This window comes from Spermophilus citellus, assembly GCF_964194105.1.
Source record: "Spermophilus citellus genome assembly, chromosome: 4".
NCBI lineage: Eukaryota > Metazoa > Chordata > Mammalia > Rodentia > Sciuridae > Spermophilus > Spermophilus citellus.
In genome coordinates, this window is record NC_138185.1 from 4,619,470 (window position 1) to 4,634,761 (window position 15,292).

The 15,292-nt window shown below is 46.4% G+C and overlaps 1 long non-coding RNA gene and 1 pseudogene across 2 annotated transcripts; both read right to left on the minus strand.

Moving 5' to 3' along the window:
- Window positions 1-2,163: 2,163 nt before the first annotated feature.
- On the minus strand, window positions 2,164-5,410 carry LOC308648098. Its single transcript, XR_014021780.1, has 5 exons — window positions 5,234-5,410; window positions 3,390-3,836; window positions 3,031-3,069; window positions 2,397-2,551; window positions 2,164-2,262 (listed from the first exon to the last, which is right to left on the minus strand). It is a non-coding gene; the product is annotated as an uncharacterized lncRNA (long non-coding RNA).
- A 3,041-nt stretch (window positions 5,411-8,451) lies between these two features.
- LOC308647410 (LYR motif-containing protein 2-like) lies at window positions 8,452-8,726 on the minus strand (annotated as a pseudogene). The gene has a single exon. The product of its transcript is annotated as an LYR motif-containing protein 2-like (transcript).
- Window positions 8,727-15,292: the final 6,566 nt, after the last annotated feature.

A 15,292-nucleotide genomic window follows, 5' to 3' on the forward strand; every position in this document is an offset into this window, starting at 1 on the left:
GCATGATCTTGGCCAAATCGCTTCACTTGGGTCGCTGAGCCTCAGTTTCTTCATCCAGCAAAATATGAGTGACAATAAGAACTATCTCTTAGGCCTTGCCACCCTGGCCTAGCTTTGCTGTGGAGTCCCCCAATCGACCTGGGGACCTTACGACCCAGAGACCCTTCCCATTTGGGAAAGCAAGTCCAAACAAGTGTATCAGCCCAGGAAGGCAACACCCAGGGGACCGGAATCACCCTAGAGGGGGGGTTGCTGTTTCCTTGGACCCTGGTTTGGTGAGTCCTTGGCGCTAGGTGCTCCGGACAGTACCCCTGTTTCCCATCTACTGCCTACAAGGTTCCAAGCACCTAGGACAGGAGTAGATGCTGCTACCTTTTTGTTGTCAAATAATGAAACAGAAAAGGGGAAGGAGTCTTAGCACCAAGCACTCATCTAGCTAGGATGACCAGCTGGCTTCAAAACTGACTTGGGAACCCACTCTGTGCCAGGTAAACCAGGAGAGCTGGTCACCCTATATCTCGGCCAACTTATATAACTTTCCTAACAACCTGTGATGTCACTCTTATGAGCTCTCTTTGGTGGGAAAGATTGAAGCAACTTTGTGACTGTGTTTATGGGGGAGTGGGAGGTAGGTTTTATAGCCCATTAAAGTCAGGCTCAGTGGTACTCGCCTGTAATCCCAGCAACTTGGGAGCCTGAGGAAGGAAAATAACAATTTCAAGGCCAAACTCAGCAATTTAGTGATACATAGTGGGCATTAGCTTTTCCTCCCAAGGAGCTGGGACTATAGACTTCAGCCACTGCACCAAACTTACCTGTTCTTTTCTTTGCTGAAATGCAAGCTCCATCTTTGTATCATTTTTATCTCTTACAGGGTCTTGTTCCCTGTAACCCATTGTCCCTACAACAGCTCCTGTGAGCACTCAATAGAGCTTTGTGTCCCTGGGCCAGTGTTTCCACAGCCCTGGGCCTCAGTATCCTCATCTACAAAATGAGGATAATCAGGGCACCTCCCTTTTCGGATTGCTTGTGGGCATTAAATGGGTCATTGTGTTGGAAGGATTAATAAGCAGTTGGCACTTAGTGCTCAAAAAACTTGAGGTATAGTCTGTAGCATTAATGGGCATGGCTTTTTAGCAAACTGAAGATGAAATTCCTGCCTCTGTGCTCTGGCTTCCAGGCATGTGATAGGGCCTCTCCTGGTTCATCTCTCTCCTCTCAGCCTTCTTCCTTCTGCTTCAGCCACACTGGCTTTTCTGTTTCTTGCTCAGGGCCTTTGCATGTGTCCATTCCTCTACCTGGGACACTTTCCTGCTTGAACTTCCAAGGCTGGTTCCTGGTCATTCTGGGCTCAGCTTAATCGTGTTACTTCAGAGATGCGTCCCTCCCTGCCTCTCTAGCAGTTCCTCTCAATCAGTCGGTCTGGTTTATTTTCCTTATAGATCTTACTACTTTGGGGAGTGGGCGAGGATAACTGGGGATTTAACCCGGAAGCACTTTACCACTGAGCTACATCTCAAGCACTTTTAAATTTTAAATCTGAGACAGGATCTTGCTAAGTTGCTAAGGCTTTGCTAAATTGCTGAGGCCGACCTTGAACTTGCAATTCTCTTGCCTCAGCTTCCCAAGTCGCTAGGATGACAGATATGTTTTGAAATATTTTCTTGTGTATTTGTCTGTCTCTGTAAGAGCTGGGATTTGTTCAACACTTTATCCCTAGTGCTTAGAACAGTGCATGGCACACAGAAGGTGCTGAGTACATATTTTCTCAGTGATGGAATTGGTTTGGAGCCCTGGAATACCCTGGGGAGAAGGCAGGACCTAGAGCACCCTGGGGTTCTTTTCCTCTGCTGTCCCTTGTCGGCCTCAGCTCCGTGGACTCCACACAGCCTGGAGCTGGGCAGCTGGGCAGGTGTTACGCAGCGAGCAGAATGACAGACCACCACACTTATGAAGCCAAATTGAAGGGGAAAAGTCCTTTAATGAGTGTGCCAGGCAAGCCGTTGGGAGCGGGCTAGCGCCTCCCAGAACTCCCAGTTCCTGGATTTTGAAATATAGAGTTTATAAAGGCAAAACCCACAAAAACCACAAAGACAGTTGAGCCAGATGTAGGTCAGAAAAGACCTTGTTGAGACATATTTTGGTAACATGAGAGAATTGTTTGGATTATCCATTTCAGAGTCATTTCTGTTGTCCATCAGGGCCGTAGTCAGGGGCGGGGAGGTCCTGCTGTACTGTCAGCACAGACACAGCGTCAGGAGGCTGGAAAGAAGGCATTTTAAGCAAGCATAAAATGGAGGCAGGTCAGAGCAAAATGGCATTCCTTTGGTTCTTTTCCATTTCAGAGGTGCCCTGATTCCAGGGACCTGCCCACTCAGCCTGCCCCTCTCCATTACCTGGGTTTCCCTTTCTTTCAAAACCATCCTCAGGCCAGCTGCAGTGGTGCACGCCCGTGATCCCAGTGACTCCGAAGGCTGAGGCAGGAGGATTACAAGTTGGAGGCCAGCCTCAGCAACTCATCGAGGCCCTAAGGAATATAGCAAGACCCTGTCTGAAAAATAAAAAATAAAGGGGCTGGGGATGTGGCTCAAGCGGTAGCGCGCTCGCCTGGCATGCGTGCGGCCCGGGTTCGATCCTCAGCACCACATACCAACAAAGATGTTGTGTCCGCCGAGAACTAAAAAATAAATATTAAAAATTCTCTCTCTCTCTCTCTCTCTCTCTCTCTCTCCCCTCTCTCATTCTCTCTTTAAAATAAATAAATAAATAAATAAAATAAAAAGGAGTGGACATGTGTCTCAGTGGTAAAGTCCCTCTGGGTTCAATCCCAGCACCAAACAACAACTGTCCTCAGCCCTCACAGCTCAGAATGATGTTGGAGGACGGGCTTTGGTTGTGTCCCTGACCCCAAACTTCTTGATGAGAGATGAGAATCCCCAAATCCCTTCCACTGAAGAGGGAAAAGGAGTATTCCCGGCACTCAGAGGGATTGGGAAGAAATCTTTCCTACATTTTAAGTAAAGTACTCACCGTGGATAGGAATTTGTATTTTGGAGGTGCTTGATCTATCTACAAAGAAAAATTAGGAATTAATTTATGATAAAATGTTCCTAGAAGTCTTTTTTTTAATAATTATTTTTTAGTTCTCGGCGGACACAACATCTTTGTTGGTATGTGGTGCTGAGGATCGAACCCGGGCCGCACGCATGCCAGGCGAGCGCGCTACCGCTTGAGCCACATCCCCAGCCCTCCTAGAAGTCTTAATTGTGTTTATTTCTTAAAAATACTTTAATGTTAGACCTGTGTGCAGGAAGTAATTAAGGTACATAATTATTGTAATTTAAAAGTTGTACATGGTAAGACATTCTTTGTTTTATGTATGTTTTTACCGAATGATCTATTCCCCACCCCAAGGCAAGCATGAATAAAATCAGGTTGAATGTAGCATGAGCATCGCAGTCTCCTAGGATCTGTCCATCTATTTTATTTTACTCTGTGCGTCTGTATCTTGGCTGTCCTGTTTGAAGAAAAAGGACAAATAAAACATGGCCAACGAAAGAAAGAAAGAAAGAAAGAAAGAAAGAAAGAAAGAAAGAAAGAAAGAAAGAAAGAAAGAGATGCTTTCTACATCTAGAGTGAGACCCAGGCAGGAAAGCACTAAGTGCTTGGTCCAGACAGACGTGGTTCCAGTCCTGCTCTTCAAAGCTGTCTGGTAAAGCACCAGATGGTTCTTATTTCGGGCTTTGTTGAGTCCACAACAAAGCCAACTCCAGAGTGTCCAGACAGCAGGCTTCTGGCTGGAGTCACTGCTCAGCCCTGGTTCACCAGCCCTTGTTCTAGAGGAAATAGAAAAGCCAATCTGTTCTGAGCTTCAGCTTCCACCTCTGTAAATGGGGATGATCTGTCCTGGGGAGCAGTGAGGATTTTTTGTTTTGTTTTGCTTTTTGGTACCATGGATCAAACCCAGGGGCGATTAACACTGAGCCACAACCCCAGCTTTTTTTATATTTTATTGAGAGAGAGGGTTTCACTAAGTGCTGAAGGCCTCCCTAAATTGCTGAGGCTGGCTTTGAACTTGCAATCCTCCTGCCTCAACCTCCCAAGCCACTGGGATTGCAGGTGTGAGCTACACTCCCAGCTAGAAGTGAGGATTTTATGTGATTAAAGCATATAAAGTGCTAGAACTACTTCATGGTGTACCAAAGGGCCCAATTAATGATTCTGGTAATTAGCCTTAACCAGTTGTTAACAAGCAGAAAGTACTTTGCAAACCCTAATTCACTTACACCTGGTAACATCCTATAAGTATCATCAGCCCCCAGATTACAGATGAGGCAACAGAGACCAGAGAGGTCAAGTAATTAGCTCAAGCTGGTCTGGCTCCAGAGCCCATGCTCTCAACTATCCACTCTGTGTCTTTTTTTTTTTTTTTTTTTTTTTGGATGGGGGATTGAGCCCAAGGGCACTTAACCACTGAGCAAAATCCCCATCCACCCACCCCACCCACCCACCCACACTCCCCCCGTTTTTAATGTATTTTATTTTTAGACAGGGTCTTGTAAGTTGCTTAGGCCCTCACTAAATTGCTGAGGCTGGCCTTGAACTTGCGATCCTCCTGCCTCAGCCTCCTGGGCCACTGAGATTACAGGTATGTAATCCCACATCCAGCTCTTTCTTGTTTTTTGTTTTTGCTTTGATTTGTTTTTTGAGGGAGTTTTTATTGTTGTTGTTGTTAGTTGTAGTTGGACACAATACCTTTATTTATTTTTATGTGGTGCTGAGGATGGAACCCAGGGCCTCGTACGTGCCAGGTGAGTGCTGTACCGCTGAGCCACAACCCCAGCCCCCCCAAGGGAGTTTTTATTCCTTATTTTTTAAAAATATTTATTTATTTATTAGTTATTGGCGGACACAACATCTTTGTTGGTATGTGGTGCTGAGGATTGAACCCGGGCCACACGCATGCCAGGCGAGCGCGCTACCGCTTGAGCCACATCCCCAGCCCTTTATTCCTTATTTTGAGACAGCTAAATTGCCCATACTGACCTGGAATTTGTGATCCTCCTCTCTTAGCCTCCCAAATTGCCGAGATTACAGGTGTGCACCACTACACCCAGCTTCCCCCAACTTCTCTGTTTATTACCCCAGTTAATGCTCACATCGATCCCTGGGGAGAGCTAGTATTGCCCCTGTTCTGCAGGTTGGGAAACTGAGGTGCAGCAGGAAGAAATACCTGGTCCAAGTATGTAAGCAGAGGTGACAGTGGCCATAGGATGCCAAGCTGGGTTTCTGCCCAGGATGTCAGCTGGGTCACTTACCTTGCTTCTCCTGTCTCCAGTTGTGTTTCCTTTGGATCTCCGCCTAGCTTGGAGAAGCTGCATCGGCTCCTCTCCCCTCTGACCGTCCCCAACCTCCGTGTCCAGCCAAGCTGCTCCTCAGGAAACGGCACCACCCCTGCTGCTCACCCTGCCGAGCCAAGAGCACGCAGCTCATGTGTCTGTGTGGGTCGTCCTGGGTGTGCCCAGGACATGTGACAGGGACTGCAGTCGGAATGAAGGAGAGGCCTGAGGGGGACACATAGCAGCCCAGGAAGAACTTGGTTACATCTGTTCCCACAATGTAAACAGCTGGACAGAACAAGCCCTTGGGGACTGGACAGTTACCAAATAGAGTAAAGGGGAAATATAAGACTTGGTGGCTGGGGCTCAGCGGTAGAGCACTCGCCTAGCACGTGCGAGGCCATGGGTTCAGTCCTCAGCACCACACAAAAATAAATAAAATAACGATATTGGGTCCAACTACAACTAAAACATAAATATTAAAAAAAAAAAAAAAAAAAAAGACTGGGGCTTTCTAAGTTCAGCCGGGGCAGAACTGTTGGCTGAGTTTCTGTGGCTTCTAAGGCTGGGAGGAGACTTGTCCCTGTGTTCTCCTTTCTCATTTCCTCCTTGAAGACAAGTTCCTTTATCCAGGGACAGAGCTGGCCACCTGGTCCCTGAAGGACTTTCCAGGTTTGAAACTCAAGGACTGTGAGGTTTCTGACAAGGTGCTGCTTCCCGGGCCCTGGGTCATCTGCACTGGTACCTGCCCTCTCGGTCTTGGCTTGAATGTCGACCTGGAGCAGCTCATTTTCCCTCTGATTTCCTTTTTTCTTGGTTCCACCCATCTTTCTAGGCCTGTGTCAGCTGCTGGTTGACGCTGATTTACTCATGGGGGCCAGTCTCTCTCTCTGTTCCTCTCTCTCTCTCTGTTCCTCTGAGGTAACCGTCGGTTTCCTTACACTCTGCATGGGTTTTCCAGCCTCAGATTGTTTGGAGAAAGGGATGGGGCATCTGTAACGGTGCCACCTAGATGGCTGGATTTCATAAACCAGTTGACATTTCAAAGTGACTGAAGGGAGGAGGTGATAAGTGGTAGGGACTTTTTCGGGGAGAGGGTGCACTGGAGATTGAACCCAGGGTGCTTTACTACTGAGCTACATCCCCAGCCCATTTTATTTTGAGACAAGGCCTCACTAAGCTGCTAAGGCTGGCCTTGAACTTGTGATCCTCCTGTCTCAGCCTCCTGAATTACAGGAATTATAGGCGTTGAGCCACCCACCACACCTGGTGGGACTATTTCTTTTGATAATAATGTTAGGTCCATCTTTAGCTTAAACTTGTCTCCTTTTTGGAGGGCCTTCCTAAAAGTTGCAAGAAGCAGCCAACATCTTCCAGCACTGACTGTTTCCAAGATGCCCTAATACTACAGTCTCTGGAGTCCCAACATAGCATGTGCATTGGTCTAACAAGGACTGCCCACCCATAGCTGGCAATCAGGACATCGCAGCCCTTTGACCTTTCTCCTCTTTTCCATGTTTGAGCAAGCCCTCCCCCACCAGTGTAAAATGCTGTTCCTCTCTCTCTCTCCATCCCAGATCAGAGCCCTGCCCTTCACACAGTGTTCAAGCCAAACATTCTTGCCCCTTTTATCCTATGCTTCATGTCAGCAAATCCTGGTGTCTCCAACTCCAAAAGATGTTCCGCATCCCTATACCTGTCCCCACGAGCACCCACAGAAGTCCAGATCACCGTCCTGTTCTCCTGGGCAACTGGCCTCATCCCCCTCCTCACAGTTCCGACTGTAGGGCTAGTTTCTCTGTACCAACCAAAGTGATCTTTTGAAAAATCCAAGCCATGACATTTTTCTACCCTTTTCAAACTCTCCATTGGCTCCCCATGGTGCACAAAATTCAACCTGGATCTCTGGTCGTGACCCCCAAGACATTCTAGGTGACCTAGCTCCTGTCCCCTCCCTCTGTGGCTCCACCTTATCCCGCCATTCAGAACACACCAGTTTGAGCAGCGTGGGCTTCCCACTAGCTCTTCTGCCAGTGCATCTTCAAACACATGCCCGACGTAGATGGCTTCCCCCGTTCACTCAGACCTCTACTCCAATGTCACCCCAATGAGAGGCCCCGTCCCCTCACTGCCTGTCCTTCTGTCTGCCTAGATATTTATTGATTGTGCTGCCCCACGGGGGTGGGAGGGAGCCTGGCATTCTTACTCCTGGCTGAATGTCCAGTGCCTGGCCGAGTCTGGCACATGGAAGGGCTCCATAAACATTTGTGGAATTCAAGAATGGATGGTTATTATCCTCCACAGACTCTTCAAAAAGAGGAAATTTATGGCAGCCTGTGTGGCCCTGGCCTACTTCCCAGCTAAGCCTCTAAGCTCTCTCTGCTTCCGGTGGCACCATCCATCTCTCTGCGATTCTTCAGGGTTGTCTGGAGTTGGTCTGCAGCCAGGAATGTCATTCTTCCCTAATCTCCTCAGGGGCCTGACCGACCCCTAAGGTCATGGGAAGTGCCCCGTTGCAATCTTAGCTGGCTAGGCAGAAATTGGGACTTTTCTTTCTTCTTTTTCTTCCTTCCTTCTTTTTTTTTTGGGGGGGGGGAGGGGATACCAGGGATTGAACTCAGGGGCACTCAACCACTGAGCCACACCCAGCCCTATTTTGTATTTTATTAGAGACAGGATTCCACTGAGTTGCTTAGAGCCTCACCATTGCTGAGGCTGACTTCGAACTCGCGATCCTCCTGCCTCTGCCTCCCGAGCCACTGGGATTACAGGTGTGCGCCACCTTGCCCAGCTTCCTCCCTTCCTTCTTTTTTTATCGTGTGTGTGTGTGTGTGTGTGTGTGTGTGTGTGTGTGTGTGTGTGTGATGGGTCACACCCAGTCTTTTTTATTATATTTTTATTATTAGTTTTCATTTTCAAAACTCAAGTATATTTTTCAGTCCCCAGGCAATTACTTCGATGTGATTTTCTCTGCTCTCTGTAACACAGCCTGTCTGTCTGGCTATTTTGCTCAAGTACTGTACACACAGTTTGACTTGGCCTTGAGCTGTCCATTGCCACCAGGCTCAACAAATCACATGGAGGTTTGAAGATTCTCCAGAATAATGCTATATTAAGATTTTGCTGAAGCAAGTGTTTTCTTCTAACTCCTTTAGCTGCATAGTGCCCTGAGTAATCATCGTCCGGACTGCATGCTCTTTGGTGGCACTTTTCTTTTGAATCCTTCTTGCCCAGTCTTTCAGGTACTTGCGATCAGAATCATTTGAAACTTGGCAAATTGCTTGCAAAATCTTTCTGTAGAGCAGGGAACTTGCTGCCTTCTCATGAACTGCTTTAGCATTACATTAGCATTGCTGGAGGTAACCCAGAAGCAGCCAGCTCCACCATACAAGGCGTTCCACCTGGAGGCTCACTGCTATTTTTTATTTTGAGGTAGGGTCTCTTTAAGTTGCTCAGGGCCTTTCTAAGTTGTTGAGGCTGGCCTCGAACCTGCAATCCTCCTGCCTCAGCCTCCCCAGTCGCTAGGATTACAGGCGGCATGTACTACCATGGCTGGAGAAGTTGGGACTTCTTCACACAACCCACTTCCAAGCTCCTTCACTTTCCCTTCCAACATGCCCTCCCACCCCCCATACTAGGGATTAAACTCAGGGTCTCACACATGCCAGTTATTTGTTCTACTGTGGAGCTACACCCCAAACCCTCTCATTTAAAACATATTTTGAAATAGGATCTTGCAGAGTAGCCCTAGGTCGGCCTCAGAATTGCATCTTCTTACCTCAGGCTCCCGAGTCTCTGGGATTACAGGAGAGCATCATCATGCCCCATCAACAAGCTGGTCCACCCTGGGACCACACACGTGCTTTCTTGGAGGGAATCTTGTCTCCCAGGCCCAAACCATTTGTCTCTTGGTGTGGGGGAGATGGCTGGCCGGCTTGAGCTCCCTTTTCAGTGCTGGGTAAGGCAGAGCTTCTGATCGGAGGTTGAACCTCTAGTCCCTTACTCTTCTGCATAGTAGCACCTTTTAAAGTAGATAGGTTTTTGTTTCGCATACCTATGCCAAGGTCCCAAACCCCAAGATTCTGATGTGATTGGTCTGAGATAGAGCCAAGGCACTGTGTATATTTTTTAAAGTTCTGCAGGGGGCTGGGGATGTGGCTCAAGCGGTAGCGCACTCGCCTGCCATGCGTGTGGCCCGGGTTCGATCCTCAGCACCACATACCAACAAAGATGTTGTGTCCGCCGAGAACTAAAAAATAAATATTAAAAAAAAGTTCTGCAGAAGGATATAACAAGAAAGATTGACAGCTGGGCCAGGCAGCGTGGTATAGGACCATAATCCAATGACTCAGGAGGCTGAGGCAGGAGCATTGCAAGCTTCAGCTAGTCTGGGTAATTTAGTGAGACCCCATCTCAAAATACAAAAGTAAAAATGAAGGCTGGGGTTGTGGCTCAGCAGCAGAGCGCTTGCCTTGCATGTGCGAGACCCTGTGTTTGATCCTCAGCACCACATAAAAATAAATAAATGAATAAAGTATTGTGTCCAACTACAACTAAAAAATTAATATTAAAAAAAAAGTAAAAAGGACTGGGATAGCTGGGCACAGTGACACATGCCTGAAAATCCTAGCAACTCAGGAGGCTGAGGTAGAAGGATCACAAATTCAAAGCCAGCCTCAGCAACTTAGCAAGGCTCTAAACAACTTAGTGAGCCCCTGTCTCAAGATAAAAAATAACAAGGTCTGGGATATAGCTCAGTGGTAGAGCATGTGCTTAGCATATGCCAATCACTAGTACCAAAACAAAAACAAAGCAAAAAACTCCAAAGACTGACAATAATAAGTGAACAAATGTTGAAAAGAACATAGAACAGAGAAATTAGAATGCTCATTCACTGTTGGCGGGAATGTAAAATATTAAAACTGTTTGGAAAACAGTTTGGCAGAGTTTTTTTGTTTGTTTGTTTGTTTGTTTTTGTGGTGCTGGGAATTGAACCCAGGGCCTTATGCATGCAAGGCAAGCACTCTACTAACTGAGACATATCCCCAGATTAATTTGGGCAGTTTCTTAAAAGGTTAAAAAATTTACCATCGGGGGCTGGGTTGTGGCTCAGCGATAGATTGCTCACCTCACACGTGCAAGGCCCTGGGTTTGATCCTCAGAACCACATAAAAATAAATACATAAAATAAAGGTATTGTATCCAACAACAAAAAATAAATATTTAAAAAAAAATTTACCATACAGCAAATCCACTCCTAAGTATCTACCCCACTAAGTGAAAAATGTATGTTTATACGAAATGCTTGTACGTGAATGCTCCGCAGCATTAATCTTTTTTTTAAAAATTTTTAATATTTATTTTTGTTTAGTTTTCGGCGGACACAACATCTTCGTTTGTATGTGGTGCTGAGGATCGAACCCAGGCCACATGCATGCCAGGCAAGTGCGCTACCGCTTGAGCCACATCCGCAGCCCAGCATTAATCTTGATAGTAAAAAAGTAGATATAAGGGACTGGAGTGGTGGCTCAGTGGCAGTGTGCTTGCCTAGCATGAGTGAGGCACCGGATTCGATCCTCAGTACCACGTATCAATAAATAAAATAAAGGTCCATTGGCAACTAAAAAAATTTTTTTAAAAAGTAGATAGATAATCTAAAAGATTATCAACTGGTAAACAGATAAAATATGATATATCTTTACAATGGAATACTACTCAGCAATAACAAATAAAGAACTGCTGTCATAAGCTTTCACATGAATGAATCTCAAGAACATCATGCAAAGTGGTCCAGAAAAGGGAGATTATTATAGAGACAGAATGCAGATTAATGTTCACCTGAGCTGGGGTGTGAATAAGGATGGACTGCAAATGGGTACAAGAGATCCTTTTGGGGTGATGGAAATGTTCTAAAACTGAATTGTGGCCGGGCATGGGTGTATGCCTATAATCCCAGTCACTCAGGAGGCTGAGGCAGGAGGATTGCAAGTTCAAGGCCAGACTAGGAAATGTAGAGAGACCCTATCTTGAAATAAAAAATAAAAAGGATGGAATATGTGCTTAGTTGTGTGAAGCCCTAGGTTCAATCTTCAGCATCAATAAATAAAAAATAAAGCTGACTGTGGTGACAGTTGTACAACTCTGTAAATTTACTAAAAATCATTGAATTGTATATTAGAAACAGGAGAATCTCATAGTATGTTAAGTTACACCCTAATAAATCTATTAAAGATACTTTCCTCCACTAGTGTTGAGGTCTCTGTGTTAGAAGCCAAGTGTTGAGGAACCCCTTAGCTGGGACCCAATCTCAACTAGATGTCCTCCTCTTCCTCCTCTCTAGGTCAAAGTTTCCTCTGATCTCAGACTTTCAGGAAGCTGCCAGCTGTCGCCCTGTCTTCTTTTTTGGAGAAGTCTGGAATTTAATTCTGCAGACTCAGCTCATGTAAACATCCCGGTCTTGGCCATTCTGCTCAAGGTAGAAAAACAATGGGTATCCTAGGGAATAGGTGGGAGCATGGAGGGAACAATCCAGGTGTCGTCTACTCCTGTCCTGATATGATCAACTGCCACCTGGAGATGCTGAGCACTAATTCAGGACAGGGACTGAATATGGATTCCCAAGGCCCTGGAAAGACCACATTCCCCTGTTGTGCTCAGGTTGACCAGTTCTCCAAACACGTCATTCCCTTCTATACCTCTAGGTAGAGGCCATACCCTTTCCCTTTCCTTGCCTTCCTGGAAAATCCAATTCTATTAGCAAGATTCAGTTCATTGCCAACTCCTCTGAAGCCTCCTTCCTTAAGCACCCACTTGCCTGGCTGTCCCTGGGAGCGCTTATCTGCCTGTGGCAGAGGGTTTTTTGTGATCTGCCTCCCCACTGCTTTGTGGGCTCTGAAGACAAAGGGCCTGTCTTACCTGTTCTCAAGGCTCTCAGACGGGCTCAGTACTTATGGGTCTGGCCACGTGAAGCAATGGAGGGAACACACACCATATCAGACGTTCACAGGGCCAGGAAGACCAGAGGAGACGCCCATTCCCCTCATCTATTCTTGGCTTAAACAACTTCTGCCATCTGGTTCCAGAATGGCCAGAGAGCCACTCCCTGTTGCAACCACACTTTGGGCTGGAAGCCTCCCTTCCACAGCTTTCCTGGGGCCAGGCCCACTTGGCTTGGACATTGCCTCAGTGTGATTTCAACCTCAGAGAGTCCTTGATGTGCAACTCCTGCTCTTACTGCACTGGCAGAGAACAGGGGGCTAAGATATATGGTATTTTTTTCAATATATTATTTTTGACATAATAGTGTACACATTTAGGGGGCACAATGTGACACCTCAACACACATACACAATGTATGATGATAAGATGAGGGTAACTGGCATCTCCATCATCCCATTTCTTTTTTTTTTAACTGCATATTTTCTTGTATTTCTAAATATATTGCATTTTAACCAAAATTAAATAGTAAACTTAGTAGCTGTGCATGTTTATGCCTATAATCCAGTGGCTTGGGAGGCTGAGACAGGAGGATTGTGAGTTCAAAGCCAGCCTCAGCAAAAAGCAAGGCACTAAACAACTCAGTGAGACTCTGTCTCAAAATAAAATACAAAATAGGGGCGGGGATGAGGCTCAGTGGCTGAGTGCCCCTGAGTTCAGTCCTGGGTAAAACACACACACACACACACACACACACACACACACACACACACACACATAGTAACCTTAGTGAAAAACAATATAATAAGTTGGGTCCCATCACCTCACTTCTTTGTGTTGAAACAGTCCACACCCTTTCTACTGAGCTAGTATGTTTATGTTCTGCTTCAACATGGAGCAGCCTTTGTCCTGAGCTGAGACCGGGGTCCTCACAGGCCCTGGCAGTGAGTTCCTAGCCTGGAATGGCTACATGATTTTTAGGGACCAGAGTACAATGAAAATGTGAGAACTTTCTTCAAAACTTTGAAGGATTAATATGGTGACGGAAGCCAGGGACACAGCTCAGCAACAGAGTGCCTGTCTAGCATGTGTGAGGCCCCGGGTTCCATCCCCAGCACTAAAAAAAGAAAGAGTGACAGAACATTAAGCACAGGGCCTTTCTAAACCCACGAGGCTGCCCTGGTCCCAGCTGGAGGATCCTGCTTATCTCAGCCACCTAGCCCAGGCCTGCTGTCAGCAAAGCTTCAGAAACATTGCTGGAGAACTTCAAAGTCCCAAAATCTTTGCTGAAAGCTTCATCCCTATCTTGGGTGTAGAGGATTCCAGCTGGTGACAGAGATCAAACAGGCAGCTCATGCTTTCCTTGGCCTCCCCAAGGACACCGCCTTGGTGTTCCCACCACAGAAACCAGATCCTGGAATAGAAATGGGGATACCAGAAAGAAATCACTCAGACCTCAATTCAGTGTGATTGACACAGGCTGAGCATGGTGGCTATAAGGGCACACAAGCCCGAGCTCCCACCCCTATGTAGCCCACAGTCTAAAGGATAAAGAAAATGGTCAGATACTTGAGCATGGGGCAGCAGGGGAGCACAGAAGAGCCGAGCTGACTTCGCCAGAGATGGGATATCTTTTAGGGAAAGTTGCCAGTGGAGGTGCCATCTAAGGGCTGACTTGAAGCCTGAGGGAAGAGTGAGAGCACACAGCATATGCCACGGTCCAGGGTCAAGAGAGAACCTGGCACACTGAGGAAAATTGCAAGCAGTTCAAGATGGCTGGGACCAGATCAAGAAGAGAGAGTTTAAAGGTCTCGACTGTGAATGTAATGAATGTAGTACATGCTCTGCTGTGGTAGCTCTTTATAATTACAGGCCTTGAAAGCCAAGCTAAGGGTTTGGGATTTTGTCCTGCACTGAAGAAACACTCAAGGGCTTTAGGCACAAGGCAACTATGTCAGGTTTGCCATATGACTAGAAGATCCCTGAGGCTGAAGATTGTAATAGACTAAAAGAGGGGCACTGCTGGAAGACCAGCGGACCTCCCAAACCAAGAGGTATGGGAGGTGCGAGGCTTCAAATTCCCTTAACAATCAAATAGATAAATGTACAGTGAAAGACAAAACACAGCAATGGAAAGGAACTCACTGTGACTCCATGTGACAACAGATGAGTACTGCAAGTGCACTGCTCATTTCATTTATATAAAATTTAAGGAAGGGGTAAAGCTCTAGTGTTTAGGAACAAATGCTCAGATGGTACAACTGCAAAAGCAAGGGATAACTGCCACAAAAGCAGTCAGGCCAGGTGCGATGGCGCACACCTGTAATCCCTGCGGCTCAGGAGGCTGAGGCAGGAGGATCACAAGTTCGAAGCCAGTCTCAGCAATTTAGCAAGGCCCTAGACAACTCAGTGAGACCCTGTCTCTAAACAAAATACAAAAAAAAGGGCTGGAGATGGAGTTGAGCGAGTAAACGCCTCCTAGGTTCTATCCCCAGTATGGGGTGGGGATGGGGGAAGATACATTATTAAGCTTCACACTTTTTTTTTTTTTTTTGAGACGGGGTCTCATTATGCTGCCCAGGCTGGTCTTGAATCTGCTGTGCTCAAGTTATCCTCTTGCCTCAGCCTCCCTGGACTTTAGGCATGCAAGCATGCCTAGCTCATGTGTGCTTTTTTTTTTTAATACTTTTTAGTTTTAGGGGGCCACAATAGCGGTGCTGAGGATCAAACCCAGTGTCTCATGCATGCCAGGCGAGCACTCTACCATTGAACCACAACCCCAGCCCATGTGTGCTATTCTTTTTTAATTCTTTAGTTATAGATGGACACAGTACATTTATTTTTATGTGGTGCTGAGGATCAAACCCAGTGCCTCACACATGCCAGTTGAGTGCTCTACCACTGAGCCACAACCCCCAGATTATGTGTGTTATTCATTTTTAAAATTTTTTTTTAGTTGTAGTTGGACAAAATACCTTTATTTTATTTTTATGTGATGCTGAGGATCGAAGAACCCA